The sequence below is a fragment of the Euprymna scolopes genome, chromosome 46 (assembly GCF_053919585.1).
Source record: "Euprymna scolopes isolate OS-2025 chromosome 46, ASM5391958v1, whole genome shotgun sequence".
Lineage (NCBI taxonomy): Eukaryota > Metazoa > Mollusca > Cephalopoda > Sepiida > Sepiolidae > Euprymna > Euprymna scolopes.
In genome coordinates this window covers 67,722,665-67,745,496 of record NC_136527.1, presented here as the reverse complement: position 1 = coordinate 67,745,496, position 22,832 = coordinate 67,722,665, and the positions used below count along the sequence as shown (strand labels likewise).

At 30.3% G+C, this 22,832-nt stretch overlaps 1 long non-coding RNA gene across 1 annotated transcript; it reads right to left on the bottom strand.

Annotated features, from left to right (window-relative positions):
- Nucleotides 1-9,203: 9,203 nt before the first annotated feature.
- Nucleotides 9,204-22,832, bottom strand: LOC145271311 (uncharacterized). Its single transcript, XR_013865818.1, has 3 exons — nt 22,728-22,832; nt 12,358-12,437; nt 9,204-9,771 (listed from the first exon to the last, which is right to left on the bottom strand). It is a non-coding gene; the product is annotated as an uncharacterized LOC145271311 (long non-coding RNA).

The window sequence follows — 22,832 nt, the reverse complement described above, 5'->3', positions numbered from 1 at the left end:
CATTTTTCCATATTACCATCACATTAGATACAAAGGCCCACTAACACCTTGGATGATTCAGACATACAAATATTAAACACCAACCCGTCCAATTGCCTGCTTTGGCGGACATGGAAGCTCAGATAAGTACAGCTGGTGTGGACTTATTAAACAATCGTGGATGTACGTCTGAACATCTGCTGCGCACTAGGCACTGGTTATGTGCCGTTAATGAGGACAACCTGCCCATCATAGGGGCTTTAATTGCCACGATGTCACTAGGTAAGGCAGCATGTGTGGAGGTGATATACATCAGCCCAAGGGTTAAAGGCCTGTATATATCACAAACGGTTCTGAAAAAAATGAAAAAAACTAAAAATTTATTAACGACTTTCCAGCACAACTTAGTAGTCTGGTAGCTACAACGAAGATGGACCCCAAACCAACTTACCAAATGTTAGCCCCTGCGGATGCCCAAACAGATCACCATGCCCAACATTATCAGACAAGCTGCCATTTCCCGACACAACAGAATATCCAAAAGAGATAAAAAGCTGGATCAAATGCCACTTTGCCAGCAATGCATTTAATACATGTACACACCAGAAATTGCAGACCATGACCGGAGAACAGCTTAATATCACATTCCTCGAAAACCACCAACCTAAGACTGTTCACAAACAAATACTGGAATATGCAAAGCGACCTATACATGGTTTAGTCTCTAGTATTCAAAAAAAAAAAAAAAGAACGCATATTAATTCCAAAAAGCCTAAGTCGTGAACTCATCAACCAACTCCATGTTGGCCACCAGGGGGCAAACAGTACGAGAAGCAATGCTATACAACGTTTGTTTTTGGCCTGGTATGGGGGCACATTTGCAGGAATAGCTCAATCGGTGCAAGCGCTGTAAAGAAATTGCCCCATCAAAACATAAAGAACCCGCAATAGAGGCTGTCCACCCAGACTACCCTTTCCAGTAGACAGTAACAGATATTTCCAACATGGCTGGACGGAAATATATGATATATGCCGACAGATATTCAGGTTGGAAAGAGATATCCTCAATGCAACAAGACGCCAGGATCTCCACAGTATGCAACATCTTACGCAGGTATTTCGTGAATTATGGTGTGCCGGAGGAAATTACTTGTGACAGTGGACCTCCATAAAACTCTGATGAATGGAGGACATTTCTCAAAACATGGGGCATATCCTTTCGTGTCTTGTCGGCATATTATCCATAAAGCAATGACAGAGCCAAGGCATATTAGGATATTAGCAACAAACATTAGCCCCAATGGTTCACTGGATACGGATGAAGTGGCATAGCACTGCTAGTCCATTGCAACACACCACCACCTGACATAGGCGCGTCACAATCAGAACTTCTATTCGCTAGCTACCTGAATGACCAATTACCAAACCCCACAAAATTTCGCCGTGAATCGTTGGAACTCGCCAACATGCGCGGGAGGGCCATTAATCAGTGATTCCTCAACAACACAAAACACAATGAAAACAGGCAACAATTCAACCCACTAAGAATCGGGTAACATTTGTCAATTCAAAACCAACATGGACACAAATCCCTACGCTGGAACGACACTGGCACGATTGTTGAAACTCTGCTCCACAGACAATATTAGCATAGATAATCCTAGCTAGATAATACAGCATATTAGTTGATGACAGCAGAACCACACTCTGAAATCGCCATTACTTTCGCAAAATAAGCACAGATAGCCGCAAGCAGGCTCATGATGACACCCTACCAAATGCCCTACCAAATAACAGAATCAGGATCCATTCCCCCACAAACACCTACAATGCCAAACCCAGTACACCCAGATAGCCAACAACACTCTCAAATACAAATAAATCCAACCCCAGCTTCCACACCAGGTACTCAAATAAAGAACGAACCCCTTGAAAATGACAAATATAATACAGAACGAAAGATCTGAAGCTAGGTCTAGACCTATCCATAACCGACGATTACCGTCTAGATTTAAGGACTTCCAGCTTGGATAAAAAAAAAATAAATACATTTTTTAAAAATTAAAAAATGAGATGTAACCATAATACCAAGTTATGTATCCTTGACTCGAGCTCTCTAGAAAGGAGAGAGAAAAAGACTGTCATGGCGCACCCAATAAAGGTACATGTACGTCGCTTATCGAGATTAACTAGCATGCCTTGTTGTCTTTCCCTTATGAGTGAAGCCCTTCCCTCTTAACTATACAGTGTACAAATATTTTTTTCCTTTCAGAAATGACATTTAGTTTTTACTATTCCAAACAGAATCAAAAAGTACTCGGAAGCATCCAAAAAACATTATGATAAATCGGCTTTGCAAACTTGGTCCACCACTTCTGCTTGCACCTACAGGAAGCAAATCTGACGAAACACCATAATGAATCCCTCGTACTGTTGTTGAAAAGCAAATAAATTGATTTTTCTAAGTGTCCATTCTTAGAACAGGGTCATTGCATTACTAATTATTAATAAAAGAAATTAAATGACGATTTCGACGTGTTAAATCGTTTTATAATATTATGATATTCAGAATGTTTTAGAGTTGAAATCAGTTTAGTTTTATGTAATAATTAGATCGATTAATAATATAATGATATTGTAAAAATAAATTCACTTTCGAACAGTGTTGTTTAACAAATAAATTTAAAGACTTGGACAACGCTGATAAACACAATGTGTTTTGAATAAAATTTATTTTAATCTGGAATTGTATGTTTCGTCAGAAAATAAAATGAAATAAAATTCGAATTTATTTTATAAAGTCTTTAAAATTTTATTGTGATTTTAATGTTTCAATTGCTGGAAACAATGTTGCGTAAAATATAGATATAAATATAACTTTATTACTTTTTGTAAGTTAAATGTTTGAGAACACGTTCTTGTTTTACTTTTTAAAAAATTACTATATCGAAAAACATGTTGGGGTGATATAGCCTTTATTTACAACTAGCAGGACCCGTTAACCGGCGTTGCTCGGTGGAAGCATGCCCCCTCCTCCTAAAAAATTAAACTACGGTTGTTGTTCGTGGCGGTTTCGGAAGACACCCAATCTTATGAGGGGTGGGACTGTCCAAGTATTTGCTCCAAGTTCAATCTTTATATATGTTGTCAACAAAGACTATTATAAATTGAGGAGTTAAAAAAGATTGTCGTATTCAGCATAGTTTAAAAACTTATAGAAGTCATCAGTTTAAACGAAATATTGTAGTTGGTGGTAAGGTGAAAAAAGTACCTAATGTAATAAAGGGGATATTTGTACTTTAGCAGCATAAATTATTTGACAGACAAGGACCATAAAAAATGGTGTAAATGTTGTCAGATACAAACTGACTGAAAAGTAATGAAAATGGTAATGTATTTGGAGTAAAGTCAGGCAAATGTGTCTCATATAAAAATATATAGTTTTTCTGATTTGGAAAATTATATATATATATATATATATATATATATATATATATATATATATATATATATACATGCTTTATCACCCGAATCAAGGTTTGGTGCCACGATGATATATGGAGCTACTACAACTCTCTTTGAGTCTTGAAACTGCCAGTAACTTTATTTTGGGGTAATTTTTCCCCCGTCAATTTCATCGATCATAAACTTAACTTTCCGAAAGGAAAAGATAAAAATGAAAAAAAAAATGTATTTTATGACTTTTATCATTGTGGATCAGTTTTCAATTATAACCTATTACTAAATTGAACACGTAATTTGTGACCATAACTGATAAAAATATTGCGGCTAAATTTTTGTCGGTGATGGTCACAAAGTATGTGTTAAAATCGATGAGAATAACGTGAATAAAGTGTAAATTGTGGAATTTAGAGTCGGTGTCAATTTCGAAAACGTCTGCCATATTTGCATCTCATAAGTTTTGACTTTCGATCGAACAATATTTTTTATTAATTCAAAGCATGGTTCTCCTTACACTTTTGTCTCCTACTTTTTCGTCTGTTAAAATTGTAATCACGTGATTACGGTTTAGCGACAATAAAAGACACCATTCACTCAAGTGCCGTTTGTTATGGATTTAGCTGAATACGATATTAAAAATCACTTTCTTGGTACTTATGCACTTATGTTACCAAATGAGTTAAATTTGTCATTTATAATAAAGAAAACAATGTTATTTTCAGTTGCGTGCACTAATATTACCGAACAGGCAGTAACTAATCTGTACTTTCACCTAACGATTTGATAAAAAAAGATATTATTTATTAGTGTTTGTTTTTATGTTTATCTGTGACTTCTCTGCAATATATCCCAAGGAGTTTTCTTAATAAAGTCATCCATACGGTTTTAACAACAGAAAATTCAAGTTTTATCGTTTCTTTGTGTTTACTGAATTGTTAGGTGAAAGTACAGAATAGTTACGACGCAACTGAAAATATTTATTTTCTGATTACAAATGTAAATCCTTGTGAATTTGATCAAACACTCCTTATTATGCATAAGCTTCTTTTTTATTACATTCTCGGGTGGAAGCACAGAATATTTACAAGACACCCTCCCCATATTATGAATGGCTTTCGAAATAATGTTAATAATAAAGCGAGGTAACCAAAATAATTTTTCATTTATAATTTTAAACGTTTAATAATAAACAATTTTGTTTATGTTTAACAAAACAATATATACATAAGTTCGAAAACAGGTGTATATTTTGTTTTTATAAGTCTGAAAGAAATATTGTTTACATAATACAGTAAAGAAAGAAAGCAACACCCTAGGTTTAAATAGCATCTAGGACCGTTTCGAGCAAACGAAAAAAGTAAACAGAAAAAAATTACCCCAAAATAAAGTTACTGGCAGTTTCAAGACTCAAACACAGAACGATAAGTTGTAGACGGTGCGAATCAAAAATAAACAATCGTACTGAATGCGCCACAATAAATTATTGCATTAATCAGTCTGGAAACAAACCTTATAACGCGTGAATGACCTAAATAGCATTGTAACATGGCTGATCTCTCCCTCCCACTCTCTGTATCTCTTCATCTCTAACTGTCCCTCCATCATAGTGAGTGGAATTAGAAGTAATTTAACACAGCTGTTTATGCTTTCGGGTGTCTGTTGATGTTGAATAAATGTTATAGCATCGTTAATGATTCGATTTAATATCGGAATAGTACAGAAATAAAAAACTAATGTATATAATCAGTAAATATTGAATGTAGTGTGGAAGGTTCGTATAAGAGTGAATAGATATGGAGGAAAAATGGCGGCGTCTTTTTAATTGTGTAACTGTTCGTTTAATAGTGGAATAGCGAATAGCATAATTTGCGATCAACCAATAAGCTGCGCCGGATTATGGGAAGGGAGAAAACAGACAGTATGCGATATTTTATGTGCGTTTCTTACAGTATTTTGTGTTTTTAAAATTATTTTTAAGGCAGTTTGAAAACTAAATATTTATATATCAAATCACGGCTATTTTTGTTCTCACATAACGCCCGCCATAAAATAAGATTGCAGAGTGAGTAAAACAACCAATTACTTTTCCATATAGGTAGAAGAGTAACTTTTCTTGCCTTTGATAACATTTGTCATATACTTGAATTTTTTACTATATTTTTCGAATGTTTGTTGATTGTAAAACAAACCTGTTTTTCTTTATATTGTATTTCTTTCATTAAAAACAGTATTTTTTAATATATTTTTTATTTTTAAGTTATTTCCAAGCTTTAAGTAATTAGATGTCAAATCACCGCAAGAAGAGTAAATTATCTTGATTTGATAACATTTATCTGTTATATCTTTAGATTGTCCATCACTTTAAATAATTAGATGTCAAATCGCAGCCACTTTTCTTATTTTCTGAACTGAATAAATGTTTTAGAGTGATTAAACCACTAAAAACTTTCCAGATAATTAGAAGAGTAAATTATTTTGATTTGATAACATTTGGATTGTAAAACAAACTCGTGATTTTTTATATTGTATTTTGTGTCATAAAATAACATTCTTATTTACTTGATGAAATTTGGAAATTTTGTTGAAATTCAGTTTCAACCCATGTTGCCTGAAAAATAGAATTAAATAAAACTTTGTAAGTTAAATGTTCTAAGAACACTTTCTTGTTTTATCTTTCTAATCATTATGTTGATAAAAATGTTGGAAAGTAGCATCTATTTAAAATTATATCTTCCCCAATAACCTTCATAAAAATCTATTTTTAATCGATATATTCTTGGAGTATTTTTACAATAGAAATGAGGACAAAAAACTGAGATACTTTCCCGCATAAGTAGTTTTCTAGAACAATAGAGAGAGCCCACTTTCTTCACAGCAGCCATAGCAATGCTCTCAATGTATCTGTTCCAACTTATGTTCCCTGTGAACGTTAAGCCGAAGAGTTTTAAAGAAGTACTTTTAGATAATGCCTTTTGGGCGATTGTTATTCATAATAGAGAAGGTTTTTCATAATTATTGAAGAAAACAAGCTTAGTCTTGGGAGCATTGAAAGTGACCATCCAAAGTTTACGCATATATTTATTATTATTATAATTATTATTATTATAATGATTTATTATTAAATTGCACGGCTTGAGCACAGAATAGTTACAAAACACCCTCCTCATGTAAAGAAGTCTTTTAAAATTATATCATTATTTCAGCACGGAACAAAAAATATGTAAGTACTCAAAAGTTACAAACTTCATCTTGCATAGTTTTCCTTTTTATCATTGTTAAACAACGTGTATTGTTTAAATTAAAATATAATGACATGATTACATTTTCAATAATAAAGTGATTAAATTTTACCCATTTAAAGTTTAATAGGCAGATTAAATTGAACCTAACTTTAGTGCTTATGAATTCTTGATATCATGCTATTTGTAAAGGTTAACTTCAAGTTTCACGATATTTATTTTATTCAGTTGTAAGGTGGAAGCATAGAATACTTAGAAAACACCTTCCTCTCCCCATGTTAAGAATGGCTTTCAGAATAATAACATTATTATTTTAGCACGGTACCAAAAATGCTAAAGTACAAAAAATTTTACTTTGTATTGTTCAATTTTTTAAAATTATGAATTATAAAATAAACCACATTTAATCATTTTAAAACTCCAACTTGCATTATTTATTTGTTAAACAACGTTATTAATTTAAATTAAATTTTGATCAAACCCTCACATGCAAAACAATAGTGTGATTAAATCTTTAAAGTTTGTGTATTAAAATTTATCAAATAATTTATTTTTTTTGTTTTCTCTTTGTTAAATTAATATTTTGCATATCTTTGTACATTTTAAAAATGTATTATAATTGATCATAAATCTTTGGTTTCTTTTTTCTTTGCTGAATTAATATTTTGAATGTTTTTGTATGTTTTAAAAATGTATTATAATTTATAAAATGAGATATTTTTTGTTTCTTTTGTCTTTGCTAAATTAATATGTTGCCTATTTTGTACTTGTAAAAAGTATATTTTAATTTATCAAATAAATTGGTGTTTGTTTCTTTTTCTATGGAAAGTTATTATTTATCAAATGAATTGCTTTCAGTTTTTTCCTAATATATTATTTTGCATATTTTTGTACGTTTTTAAATTGTTTTTTCTTTCTTTACTAAATAAAAAGTATATTTTAATTTATCAAATAATTTATAAAATAAATTGTTTTTTTGATTTTTTCTTTGCTAAATTAATATTTTGCTTATTTGATACTTTTTAGAAGTGTATTTTACTTTATCAAATAATTTATCAAATAGTTGCTTTTGATTCGATTCAATTATCTGTAAAAAGGACAAAAGGTGTTCAAGCTATATTAGTTTCAATCCACTAAATATTGTACACATGTATAAAAGGTAAACGATATACAATTGACAAGCATATAATCTTGTTTGCATCATGTTTTCATATTCAATGTATTTGATTTCTTTAAAAGGGAGATAAAATATATTAGAATAATCTATGGAAAGTATATGCTTACATATGTTGCCACATGAATTGGTTTTGAAAGAAAAGATGCAAACCCTGAAGGTTCATGGCTACTTTTTAGTATGCGTTCTCATATGTTGCAGCATAATTTTTTCGTGAAAGAAAAGCCACAAACTTCATAAGAATATTGGTTCTCTCCAGTGTGTGTTCGCATATGATGTTTTGTTTCAAAAGAAAACCCACATACTTCACACGAATATGGTTACTCTCCTGTGTGTGTCCGTGTATGTCACAATATATGATCTTTCCGTGTAAAAGAAGAGCCGCATATTTCACAAGAATATGGTTTCTCTCTATTTTTTCATTTTTCTTATCATTTTGTTTAAGCCAGGGATGGGGCATCCTACCAGATGCCAAACATACACCTGCTATTTTAGACACTCCAACCGAGAGATCTTTTTAAGATTCTAACCGTCCCTTTAAGTGCAATTGTTTGAATCTCCTTTGCACTTGGTTTACCTGGTATATTTGGAAGATAGTTTGTAAAATTCTTTTTCATAAGTCCGGTTGCTCCTATAATTATTGGAATGATAGAGATCTTCTTAAGGTTCCAGTTTCTTTTCATGTCATACATAAGACCCTGGTATTTGGTAATCTTTTCCCTCTCAGCTCTGTTTAACCCAGCATCATTCGGGACACTAACTTCCACCAAGGTTGCTTCCTTCTCCTTCTTGTCCCATATTACAATGTCGGGTTTTATAGCTCCGTTTTCTAGGTACGTGGCTGTAGGGATTGCATAGTCATAGTGGATGGTATATGACTTGTTTCCGACTGTTCTTTCGGGTATATGTTCCCATGACTTCTTGCTGCATTCGATATTTAACTTATTGCAGATCATCCAGTGAAGATATTTGCATACTTCATTGTGTCGCATTGTATAGTAGCCGTCCCCTAGCAGAACCTTACAGCTAGAAATCAGGTGGCTCGAATGTGTTTACATATGATGCAACATATGTTTTGTTTCAAAAGAAAACTCACATATTTCGCACGAATATGGTTACTCTCCTGTGTGTGTCCGTGTATGCTGCAACATAAGATATTTCCGTGTAAAAGAAGAGCCACATATTTCACAAGAATATGGTTTCTCTCCTGTATGTGTCTGCATATGTCGTAACATATGCTCTTTTCTTCTAAAAGAAGAGCCACATACTTCACAAGAATATTGTTTCTCTTCCATGTGTGTCCGTGTATGTTGTGACAAATTTTGTTTCTGTGTAAAAGAAGAGCCGCATACTTCACAAGAATATGGTTTCTCTCCAGTATGTGTTCGAGTATGTCGCAACATATGATGTTTCTGTGTAAAAGAGAAGCCGCATATTTCACAAGAATATGGTTTCTCTCCAGTATGTGTTCGCATATGTTGCACCATGTGTAGTTTTGTTTGAAAAGAAGAACCACAGACTTCACAAGAATGTGTTTTTTCTCCAGTATGCAACTTCATATGCCGCAATTTACTATTTTTCATTGTAAAAGAAGAGCCACACACTTCACAAGAATATGGTTTCTCTCCAGTATGTGTTCGCATATGTAGTGACAAATTTTCTTTTTTTGAAAAACAAGAGCCGCATATTTCACAAGAATATGGTTTCTCTCCAGTATGTGTTCGTATATGTCGTGACAATCTTTGTTTTACTGAAAAAGCAGAGCCGCATATTTCACAAGAATATGGTTTCTCTCCAGTATGTGTTCGCATGTGTATCACCATATAAGTTTTCCGTTTACAAGAAAAACCACATACTTCGCAAGAATATGGTTTATCTCCAGTGTGTGTTCGCATATGTCGCAGCATTTTGTTTTTACTGTAAAACAAGTCACATATTTCACAATAATAATTTACCAAATTAAATCAATTCAAAGATAAAATCGTATAAAGTATATTAATTTCATAAATATTCTGCAAAATTAAATCAAAATATCTTAAATGCACTATCATACATTATAAGTAAAACATCTTTCTCTATAGAGGTTTATAAGCATAAGATAATATTTTAATTTAATTACTCAATTTTTTATTAAAGTGAAATTTTGTGTAAAAATATTCAGTAATTTAATGAGACCCGTTTTCTTATTTATCGTTGCAGAAAGGCGAATGCAATTATTGTTAAAGGAAAACTTGAAAGCGATGACTGATAAAAGACTTGACAGTAATTAAAGTTGATGAAAAACTAAAAGCATGTATGGTTGAAGGAAAACGTAAAAGCAATTATAGTTAAAGGAAGACTTAAAATTAATTAACATTAAAAAAGTTTGAAAGCAATTTCAGTCGTAGGAAAATATATAATCATCAGAGTTGAAACAGTTATTATTTGGATTATTTAGAATTGCTACCAGAGATTAATATTGCAGACCTCACACTTTTTATGATAAAGAAATGTGACTGACTGATCTTCTTGTACATAAGAGGTGGTGCAATCATGGTGTGTCAGCAGTCAAGTAAAAAAAGAGGATGTTTGGCTTCTGTTATAACAACCTAATTCACAACATTCACATGTGCCATTCACTGGAATGACTATAGTAAGTTAAATAGTATAAAATAATATTCTAAATACTTAATTTCATTAGTGACCTTGTGATTTTGCACTAGCTAAGAATCATGTAAATGAAAAAGGTTAAAATTCAAACAACTTTTACAAAATATATTTTTTATCAAAATGCATTACTGATTACATGTTATTAAGAAATGAATTCAAAACTATTTTGCATTATGTCAGTGTGTCACTTACAATGAACTAACTAATTTTATAGTAAGTTAAATAGTATAAAATAATATTCTAAATACTTAATTTCATTATGTCAGTGTGTCACTTACAATGCACTAAATCATTGTATCTGTAGTAGTTTAGTTTTGTTTTTCAATTTCAAGAGATAAGTAAGCTTATAGAGCTTTTGAATATACAAGTGGAAATTTTAATTTATTATTACAATGCACCAAATCATTGTATCTGTAGTAGGTTAGTTTTGTTTTTAACTTTCAAGAGAATGTGTTATGTAATTTTGATTTTTGTTTGAAAAATACAAACGTAGTTGTCATCAGTGGATCTTAATTTCTTTATAATTCCACAATAAATGCTGTACTGAATCCTTATTGATTGATTAACGAATAATTGCCTTTGTGATACAAGTGTATCTTGTGTCTGGGGAAAGAATAGACCTTCATAATATTAACCCCATAAGTCTCCTTCTAGACGTTCTCACATCTTAACCACTCTAATGACAGTTTACCATCTTGTTACAGCTACACTTCTTTCTGGGAAAACTATGTATTTCGGCAAATGCATTCTACTACATACATATACTATTGCATTAAAAAAAAGAAGCTAAAGTGATAATGGTTGATATATCCACAACCTTAGCCAATGTCTCACCTGGAGGTCATCTTATGAAAATTATTCTGTAATTCAAAACTATTCTGCATTACGTCAGTGTGTCACTTACAATGCACTAAATCAGTGTATCTGCAGTAGTTTAGTTTGGTTTTTCACTTTCAAGAGATAAGTAAGCTTATAGAACTTTTGAATATACAAGTACTCTTTTTAATTCATTATTACTATGGAAACTGTGCGGAATTGGGAACAGAACCATTATATTTAATCAGCGGGCGAGCATGGTCACATTTCATCAATACAAGGACTGAGCCTGTGGAGCCATGGATAAAGTATTGTATAAAAATAAAAATGACATTCTACTGCACGTTAAAAGTTCAATCATCTATGTATGTGACCCAAAATGCAAGTGCGAATTAAGAAATTAAGGACTTCAACCCAGTCATAATTGATGTAACAAGATTATGCTATCATTGTTGAATAAAAGATTCCCTTTGAAATTCTATGCAATTTGCTGAGTTGAGCAAAAAGATACTTGAGTTGAAGATGAATATTATTTCTTATAAATTACTATTGTTTTAATATGAGGCAATTCAAAAGAAAACTCTTTTTCAACTTCTGTGCTTGTCTCATCTATTTTTCGATTTCATATTAATTTTTATAGCTTGTAAACGTCTGGAAATATATATTTTATAACATATAGATTATCCTTACATGTTTAAGCAAGTCTTCTTAATTTTTATTACGATTATTTAAAAATTTGTTTCATAAATAAAGTCAATGTTTAAAAATCTTTCGATGTAGTTTTATTCAATTTTAAATTTTCTATTTTTGTTCAATCACGAAGATCTATGGATTAGTTTTTATTTTATTCCGATTCTACAGTTTCATATTATTATTTGTAAGAAATGCAACAAACTGTATTTTTTTCTAAATAAAATATTAATAACGTGTGTGGTGTTCAAATGAACTGATTTTAAACAATCCACAATAAAAAAGTAAAATATACAATTACAACATAAATTAAAGAAATAAAAACGTTATTTAAATTAGGATAATTACCTGTTATTTAAGGATTCTTATTCTGTAATGTTGGTGTTTTTGGCTATAGATATATGCAGTAAATATTTTCAAAAATAAATCTGTAAAAATAATAAATATATTAATATTGGATTTCCATAATAGAAAAGACATAAGGTTTTTGGATTTGTCATTGATAAATTTAATTTATTAAATTGTAATTTTTTATTTTTAAAACTAATAAATAAAATTGTATACTTTTGTGGAATTTAAATAAAAATGATATGAAAATATAATACAAATTACAATAATTTCGAGTCAAAATTTATTTTTACAAAAACTGGCGTAAAAATACAAGATGAACAGCAACATATTACTATAATTCATAACAGGTAATAATCACACATATGACGATAATAATGCAAAATCAAAATGCAACACAATGTAATCATCCAATCTGTAAATGATCAATTACATGTTTTAGATTACAACATTTAAGGTTCTTTTTTAGATTTATAATATCAAGATCTATAAATTTCATTGAAACACACCGGATATGTTGTAATAAATTACGAAATATTTTCATACATTATAGAGTACTTTTTCACTTTTCGTGTAAAAAATTAAATATGTTGAAAACAACATTTATTTCTACACTGTTATTATTTAATATGATTAACCAAATCCATTTTAAAGTTTTAAATTGTAAGGAATTACGTCATGATTAATTAAAAATCATATAGTTAAAAATACATTGTTAAAACGTAATTTCAGAAAAATGAATGCAATATAATTCAAAATTCATGTAATTAATAATTTAACATACTGATTCGTTTTAATCTGATCTCAAATACTAATATTATATTTCTAAATAAAATGGTGTTTTAATAAACTTTCAGTTTTATTTAAAAGATGATCATAAACTATGGCGTTTATATTAATGTTTTTAACAGCAAAAAATAAAATTTTAAAAATCTTTCCTTACGAAATCGCTACATTCAAATATTTGAAGAATATAAATTCATATATACCACGAAGATTTGTATAATGAGTTCAAGTGGAATCGTTAGTCCAACAAATCAGTTTTCTCTAGAATTCTCAAACTGGCCACAGTCCTGAAAAACCTCAATAACATGCTCAACAACTCCAATGTCAGATTTTGCAGGAAGCACGTTGCAAAGAATTTTTAATAACTCACGAATTGTATTCACATTCTGTCACAGTAACAAATGTTAATTGAACAGAAAATAATTACTCCTCATTTACATGCACTTAAGAAAAGAATACAGTAATCCAATGCACACAATAATAACACAATGCAACGCTGATAAATACATATATTACTTACATATTTGTATATTTTTCACATTATGATCATTTTGACTAATAACAAAACATTATTAAAAACAAATTTGTAAAAATTAATATTTTATGATTGAAAGTAATTTTTGTATAAAAATGTTTTGTTTTAAAAGTTTGTTTTCTTAAATTTTCATTTACAAACGCTGTTTATGTTTTAGTTAGCAATTGCTAATTAATGACTTTTCTATTTTAATCAATATTTAATTTCTTCTAATTTTTATCTGCATGCATGTTTTTATATATTCGTTATTAGCTTTACGGAAAAGAAATTGAGAAATTTAAATGGACCATATTAGATATTATTTAACAACAACAGAATAAAAAAACTAAAATTAAAAAGAGAATAAATGGAATATCACAAAAAATTGAAGAATTATGTCCAGAATTAAAAAAGAATATGTTGGATCAAACGAATTAGGCCAGAAAAATACAATCTGAATATTTACTTCTTACAAAAACGTACAGATTTATATGAATTATCGATATGGGTCAACACAATGAAGATAAAAAAAATCAATTTTAACAAACAACTATTCATAGCGATATTGATAATTTACAACTATTGAAAAGGAAATGACATTAGCTTTATATTTTAGACATAACAAATATTTTTATAAAACAAAGATATTGATAATTTACAACTATTGAAAACGAAATGACATTTGTTTTATATTTTAGGCATAACAAATATTTTTATAAAACAAACATATTGATAATTTACAACTATTGTAAAAGGAAATGACATTTGTTTTATATTTTAGACATAACAAATATTTTTATAAAACAAATATATTGATAATTTACAACTATTGAAAAGGAAATGACATTAGCTTTATATTTTAGACATAACAAATATTTTTATAAAACAAATATATTGATAATTTACAACTATTGAAAAGGAAATGACATTTGTTTTATATTTTAGACATAACAAATATTTTTATAAAACAAGCATATTGATAATTTACAACTATTGAAAAGGAAATGACATTTGTTTTATATTTTAGACATAACAAATATTTTTATAAAACAAGCATATTGATAATTTACAACTATTGAAAAGGAAATGACATTTGTTTTATATTTTAGACATAACAAATATTTTTATAAAACAAACATATTGATAATTTACAACTATTGAAAACGAAATGACATTTGTTTTATATTTTAGACATAACAAATATTTTTATAAAACAAATATATTGATAATTTACAACTATTGAAAAGGAAATGACATTAGCTTTATATTTTAGACATAACAAATATTTTTATAGAACAAACATATTGATAATTTACAACTATTGAAAAGCAAATGACATTTGTTTTATATTTTAAACATAACAAATATATTTATAAAACAAACATATTGATAATTTACAACTATTGAAAACGAAATGACATTTGTTTTATATTTTAGACATTATATTTTTATAAAACAAACATATTGATAATTTACAACAATTGAAAACGAAATGACATTTGTTTTATATTTTAGACATAACAAATATTTTTATAAAACAAAGATTTAACTGTTTCATAAGAATTTTGCTGCTTTTCTGGTTTGTCGGGAGAATTTACGTCAATGAGGTACAAGCGCATGTAGTTCGGAGCAAGTTTCATTAAAATACTTGTAAGACAAGTAGAGAGATGCAACATTTCATTTAGTCAATGGCAAAGAGGCTGAAGCCTAGCTTACAGTCCAGGACCAATTAAGTAAGAGTCTCTCTTTTGAACCCTGTCCAGGCGTGAGAGACTAATAGCAAATGCACCAGCTCAAATGGGTTAGTCGTGGCCTTGTAGAGAATTAATTGCGGAATTAATTTAATTTTATTTATATTTTACACGAATACTCGATTTTTATTTAAGATGTTATAAGGTTAAATAAATTATTTTTTTAATTAAAGTAAACATACATATTAAGTGTGAAAAAGTTAATTAATTCATGGAGTACCTAAAAAGTTATTTATTAAAAAAAAACTAAAACAATTACTGATTTATAATTAAATAGAATACAAGAGGTGTGATGCAAATCCTGTTTTTTTCTCTTTTTTTTACAATGTTGCCCATCCGTACTTCTCCAAATTAACCGGAAGTAATTAAAAATATTTCTTAGTAACTATAGTTCTCAATGTTTAATTATTTTTATTATGATTACCTCTTTTGTCGCCCCCGCCCCGGACATATTTTTCTGATTCCGATACCTCCATACATGCGTACAATGCAAATATATTACAATGCAAATATATTACAATCAGTGGCGTAGCGTCAGATTTTGCCGCCGAAAGCAGTCATAAAATTTGCCCAACACCTCCATACATGCGTACAATGCAAATATATTACAATGCAAATATGTAACACCAAAGAGAGGCAGCGTCAGACCATTAGGGTCGATGTGACGCTTTTATTTAACGTTAACATTTAATCCCGGGCAATATCGAGTAATTGAAAGATAGATGTTAAGATCTTATTCTGGGCAACACCAGTTAACTAAAAGATATATGTTAATATTTTTGTCGCGGCCCGACATTGAAAAAAAGAAAGATCTTGCTGAATTCCAATTCTGTCAAAACATTTTTTTTCCTTTGTTTTTTTTTTTTGTTGATACACTTTGACACTTGAAACGGGATAAGTGCCTCAGCCAAGTTGAAATTCCCGAACGAATTCAAAGAATAATTCGATTGTTGATATTTTTCTCTGATTTAAATTCGCATGTACGCATTGGTCAGGTTCAAAGGATGCGCCGACCGTTTGTTGTTGACAAATTCAAGGACATAATTCATGTGTCAGCTGGAAACAACAAACGGGTAGATTATGTTTTTGCTTTGAACTAAAAACTACACACACACACACACACACACACACACACACACACACACACACACACACACACACACATTTAAAATTTTACACACACATTTGTCAGCTTCAAAGAATGTTTGTCGAATCAAATATTAAATGATTTTGTATGACTCTGATAAAACCATTTGAACCCAAAATAACATTCCCAACTGTTTCATTCTCAAACCGAATCACAGTTCGGACATATAGATCAAGAGATTTTTGCCACCGACAATTTTCAATAACATATTTTGTCGAGATATTAACAGGAATAATAATTTGTTTATTTCCTTTGATAATGACACGTGTCACATCTAAGGGCAGAATTAACTAAGCATTTTTTTGGACGCAGTTTTCTTACTTACACGGTTATCACATATTACGCAGTTTGGGAATTATCCAATGAGAGAAAACTGGTTAGTTTCCATCGGGCGTTTTTGATTGATCGGGGAGGAGTTAGAATTATTCTTAGATTGTGGGAGGTGGCCAATTTCTGTCATCAGTCAAATTATCCAATGAGAGAGAATCAGATGATTTGGTTATCGAGCATTCTGATTGGTCGGGAAGGAATTGGTAATTGCCGTCCCGCCCAGTGTTCTACTATATAAAGACCAAGAGAATCAGAGCAAAACAGAAGAGAGAGTCTGGGAAGTCAGAGCAAAACAGAGCGAGTCCGAGAGTCAAGCCACCTCACCTCTCCTCTCTCTCTCCCCTCGCCTATTGCCTGATAACTAAAAAGGGTTAAATTAACAGACCTGTGAATTCCAGCAAGGGGAGGCCCCACTTAGAAGTTTAAATGCTTGCTTACAAATTCATACTCCAAACTGTACATGTGTTTGTATATATTTCTTTTATGGTTTTCTTTTAATACATTCCATATAACCCAATCTCTGGAGTCTTTGTTTATTCAAAATTCTTCGATTTGTTGATGTGCTGATGTTTTCATTATTTTTTTTTACTTGTGAAACTGCTTCCGTCAACGGGCACCCGGTATCTCTGAAGACGAAATCTCTAGATGATCACAGAAGATCATGCCTTGTGGACATTGCAGCAAAGACGATTCCACCAACGCACTGAAGAAGGGCCTACTGGGTGACGCGACGTACCAGCGGGGTTTCATAAATATATTACAATGCAATATATATTACAATGCAAATATATTACAATGTAAATATATTACAATGCAAATATATTACAATCAGTTGCGTAGCATCAGATTTTGCCGCCCAAAGCAGTCATAAAATTTGCCCCCCACTGGCATATAATTGCCTGTCCGCCCCCGCTGGAATATAATTACCTGTTTTATCCCCCCGTTTGCATAGTATTACCTGTTGTGCCCCCCTCCCGCTGACATATGATTACCTCTTTTATTGCCCTCAGGGACATATTTTCTGATTCCGATACCTCCAAAAATTCCATTTTTTTACAAACTTTTCGGTATGAAATTAAAGATATTTTGTTAACTTTTATTAATTTTTTCCATTTTTTATTTTTATCCTCACAAAATGCCGCCCTGTTATGTGCCGCTCGTAAAATAGGGACATATTTTTTCGATTTCCATACCTAAAAAACTACCGATTTTTTTACAAACTTTTCGGTATAAAATTTAAGATATTTTGTTAGCTGTTATTTATTTCTATTTATTTTTTTGTATTTTCTATTTTTCACCTATCAAAATGCCGTCCCCTGACATGGGCCGCTCGTGAAATAGAGATATATTTTTCCGATTCAAATACCTCCAAAAGTTCCGATTTTTAAAAAACTTTCCGGTAAAAAAGAAATTCCGATTTTTGTTAGCCTTTATTTTTTTTTTATTTTCTATTTTCAACCTCTCAAAATGTCGCCCCTGAAATGTGCCGTTCATAAAATAGAGACACGTTTTTCTGATTTCGATATCTCTAAATTTTCGCAAGAATTATAATCATTAAAATCACATGATTTTTATTTCAATTATATTATTTTCCGGTGAAAATATTGCATAAGCAATGCTTATTGTCAGTTCAAGAATTTTCGAGTTATAGTTATTTCAATAACATGAACTTTAGGTGCTTTTTTGTAATGTTACTGAAATGTTTAGATGATTTTTAATTGTTAACATATGCAACGTTTACTTTTTCATAAAAAGAAAAAAAATCATACGTTTTCTTTTTTTTTACTTAAAACTATAATTTTAGTAACAGTGTTTGTTTAGAGAGCATAATGCATTTTCACTAAGATTTCAAGAAAAAGTGGACTCATTATATTTGTGGATGGTTAATTAATAAATACTTTAAAATTTCATTGAAATTTCTTGATTTTCTGAAGTGAAGGGAGGAGTCAAAATGTTTATATATTTTATGGATCGGGGATTCATTTTCTACGTATCTACTAGAAACGATTGTAATCACATATTTTTTCATGTTAATTTTATTGGTGCTTGTCGACATATCGATTTTTTAAAAATATATCGTTTTAAGCAAAAAAAAAGGCCTATCGCTATATGGACAATAAATATTGCAGCTATGGAACAAGTAATAAAAAATATTCGTTTCGGAGTTATGTCCCCTGTGTGTAGTTGCCTACTCCTTACTTTATAACGTCTAAGAAAAAATGTCATTTTACACAATTGTCCGTAAAAATTAAGTTTAACTAGAAATAAATGTCGACTGAAGGACTTTTTGTAAATTTTTAATATATTATTTTGGCATGATATAATTAAGTATGTAATATTGTGTTTGCTTTAAACAACATTTTTTAAATGTTGTTTAAAGCAAAAACAATATTACATTTTGTTATTATGAACGCATTGGAGGTAACCTCCATTATCAATTAAATATGTTTGTTTGTATGTCTGGCATTTTATAGATTGGAGCTAATCTCCATTCTATTAAATAAAAGAAAACATTCATTTGGTGAGCAAATAAAGTCTTACTATAATCTACCGAATTTGCTCAAAATAAAATCTTCAAAGAGAATGAATCAATTTTTAATTATAGTTTTTTTTTTAAGTTAAATTTATCTAATCCATAATTAATTAAAAGTTGCGAATATGTAAAACTAGATTCTATAATACATATTTCGGGTAAATGTGACTATCGGAATACCCTGGCCAAATCACCATTAAAATATCGTTCATATGCATCAGACTTGAAGATTGAACAGGAAACTCGAAAATAAAATGAGACGAAATTTATTTTATTTTATTTCAGGTACACATTTACCAGAAAAGATGTATTTCCCTGATATTATTTTAGTAAGAACGAATTGTTGTTTCGGCCAATGTGCACTGGTTGTCCAAGCTGCAAAAAGTGTTTATTCTTGAAAGCTGTTCTTAGCATGAAAATATTCTGGGAGGTGTTTATTCTGAAAAGCATTTTCTTAATTTTCAACCTCCTTATGTTAAGAATGTCTTTCGGAATAAACATTCTTTGCAAGTTGGACAACCAGTACACATTAACCGAAATAGTAATTCGTTCTTACTAAAACACATTTACACAGGAAATACATCTTTTCTGGTAAATGCGTACCTGAAATAAAATAACATTAATAAATAAGTGCAGAAAATAAATAAAAAATAAATAAATTTTGTTTTCGAGTTTCCAGTTTGGTTTTGACGTTTGATGGACGCGCACGATTTTTTTTTAGCAGTGCTTTGATTAGGGTGTTTTGATAGTCATAGCTAAATATTTTATAATACATTCTGAAATTAATGAATATTTATTTTCTGTTAGTTTAAGTATTTTTTCTATTTATTCTTACATATTTCGTTGTTTTTATATAAAAAAAAAACAATAAAAAGTGAAGGCAAAGTTTCTTAATATTAAGAAAAACCAATTTTTAATACTTATGCACTTATGTTTCCATGCTGAAATAATAATTAATTATTATTTTGAAAGCCATTCTTAACACGGGGAAGGGGGGTGTTTTGTACTTCCATCTAAAAATTAAATAAAAAAAATATATCGTAAAACCTGAATTAAACTTAAAAATACTATATAAAGAAACCGCACGGTAACATAAGTGCATAAACACCAATTTTTATGTGTGTAGATAAAATAGGGGGGGGGGCATAATTTTTCAACAAAACTAAATTCGCAAATGTTGTTATTTAAAACAATCCATGTTTTTAATTAAAACAATTCAATCGAAATTAGATTGGCAAAAGTAAAGGTATTTTTACGCCTTGCCCCAGAAACACACCCCAACCTAGTTCAAGTCTAACGTAAACAAGTTCTTGATGAGCCGTTCCACTTGTTAACAAATTTACTGAATTGCCATTACTAACGATTACTATATTGTTCAATTTTACTGTACACTATTTAACCCTTATCCTCGAGTGGCCTCTTGGCCTTGATAAGTGATGGCCAATGTAAAAAAACCTCCCCATGTTAAAAACGGTTTTCGAGATTTAAACAACAAATAGCAAAACAAATAATTTAATTACGTTACATAAATTTAATATTTTCAAAAATAACCAACAAACAATAGAAACAATTATTTCATTTTTTTTTCGTAAATTCATATAAAAAAAAAAAAATTTTTTTTATGTTTACGCCATCTTAATCATCATACGAAAAATGCCATTTTTGAATAAATTACTATTTCCGAAATGATAATTCAGTAATTATTACAATTTTTGCCTAAAATGACATTTAAGAACCTTTTATTACTTGTTTGCTGTTTTTCGTATTTTCATAAAATGATCAGATTTTCGACGTTCATTTGCATTTCTTGAAATGAAATAAATTTGTTAATACGTAAATAAAGATATGCGATTATCGGTAATCATTAATATTGCCAATATAAATGATTTTTCATGAAATATAGTTGGAAAATTAGCCCAAACAATTTATTTGTCCTTAAAATATTTAACATAATTTATACGTTCTTAAATTTCGTGTAAATGACAATTAATCGCAAATTAGTAATTTTTGTGAACATTACTAAACAAAGATGATTGGTTTTACTGCATGTAATTAATCCTAACATTTTTAAACGAAATATAGTTAGAAAACTTGTCAAAAACAATTTATATTAGTCATTTTTTACGACGTGTCTCAGCATATTAAAAAAACACCCTCAACCTCCCCATGTTAAGAATGGCTTTCGAGGTTGGGGATGTTTATTCCGAAAGCCGTTCTTAACATGGGAAGGTTGGGGTGCTTATATTATTATGGGGGGGGGGCTATAGTCTATTTTAAAAAAACAATTTCTCCTTCAAGAACGATCATAAAATGTGTTTTTAATCGATATTTATTCAATAAGGGACCAGTTTTCCTACCTAGCGAAAGGGGACGAGTTTTCCGGAGACGAGTTTTCCGGAGACGAGTTTTCCGGAGACGAGTTTTCCCGGGACGAGTTTTCCGGGCACCTCTGCCACCATGTTATGTGTGTAGACATGCATATAATAAGGACAACAGACACGGATGCTAGGGACAAGATTCATATTGTAGTTTATTCGCCATAATGGCTATCTTACAGACACCCCACACCAAGGTGAATTATATCGGCCAAGGGAGGTAAGTAGGGGAAGTGTACCTCTACTAGGAGAGTTACACCTAAAGGGGGGGTATTGTTTATACACGTAACATAAATGACAATTATTCGCAAATTAGTAATTTTTGTGAACATTACTAAACAAAGATGATTGTTTTTACTGCTTGTAATTAATCCTAACATTTTTAAACGAAATATAGTAAGAAAATTTGTCAACAACAATTGATATTGATCAATTCTTACGACGTGCCCCAGAAAAACACCCTCAACCTCCCCATGTTAAGAACGGCTTTCGAGGTTGGGGATGTTTATTCCGAAAGCCGTTCTTAACATGGGAAAGTTGGGGTGCTTATAATAAGCTTGGGCACGTCATAAAAATCACTTTAATCAAGATCGGTATTGACGCAATTTTAAAAGTCAATGTAAACTGAATTTCTATAAAATATGACAATTTTAAAGGCAAAAAGGTGACAAATAATTAGCTAAACCAAAAATAATTTGTTTTTTTAATAATTTACCAACATTATTTCTATTTTAAATAATTTATGTCGGTAATAGTAATGATTAATCGATTATCTACCGAATTTAACTAAAATAAAATTTTCGAAGATATAAAATTCATGTTTAATTAAAATCTTAAAAGGTGTTTAATTCCAATTGTCATTATTTTCCCTTAAAAGAAATTGATTCCATCTCGATTAGACAATAAAAACGGTAGATTAATTCAAGAAACTTACTTTCAACCAAATGTTGTTTTCGTCTGGGTTTTGTGGTGGAAATTTGCTTTGACGTTTTAATGGTTGCTTAAATGTTTTGCTGCGTTAAATCGTCTTCTCAATCGA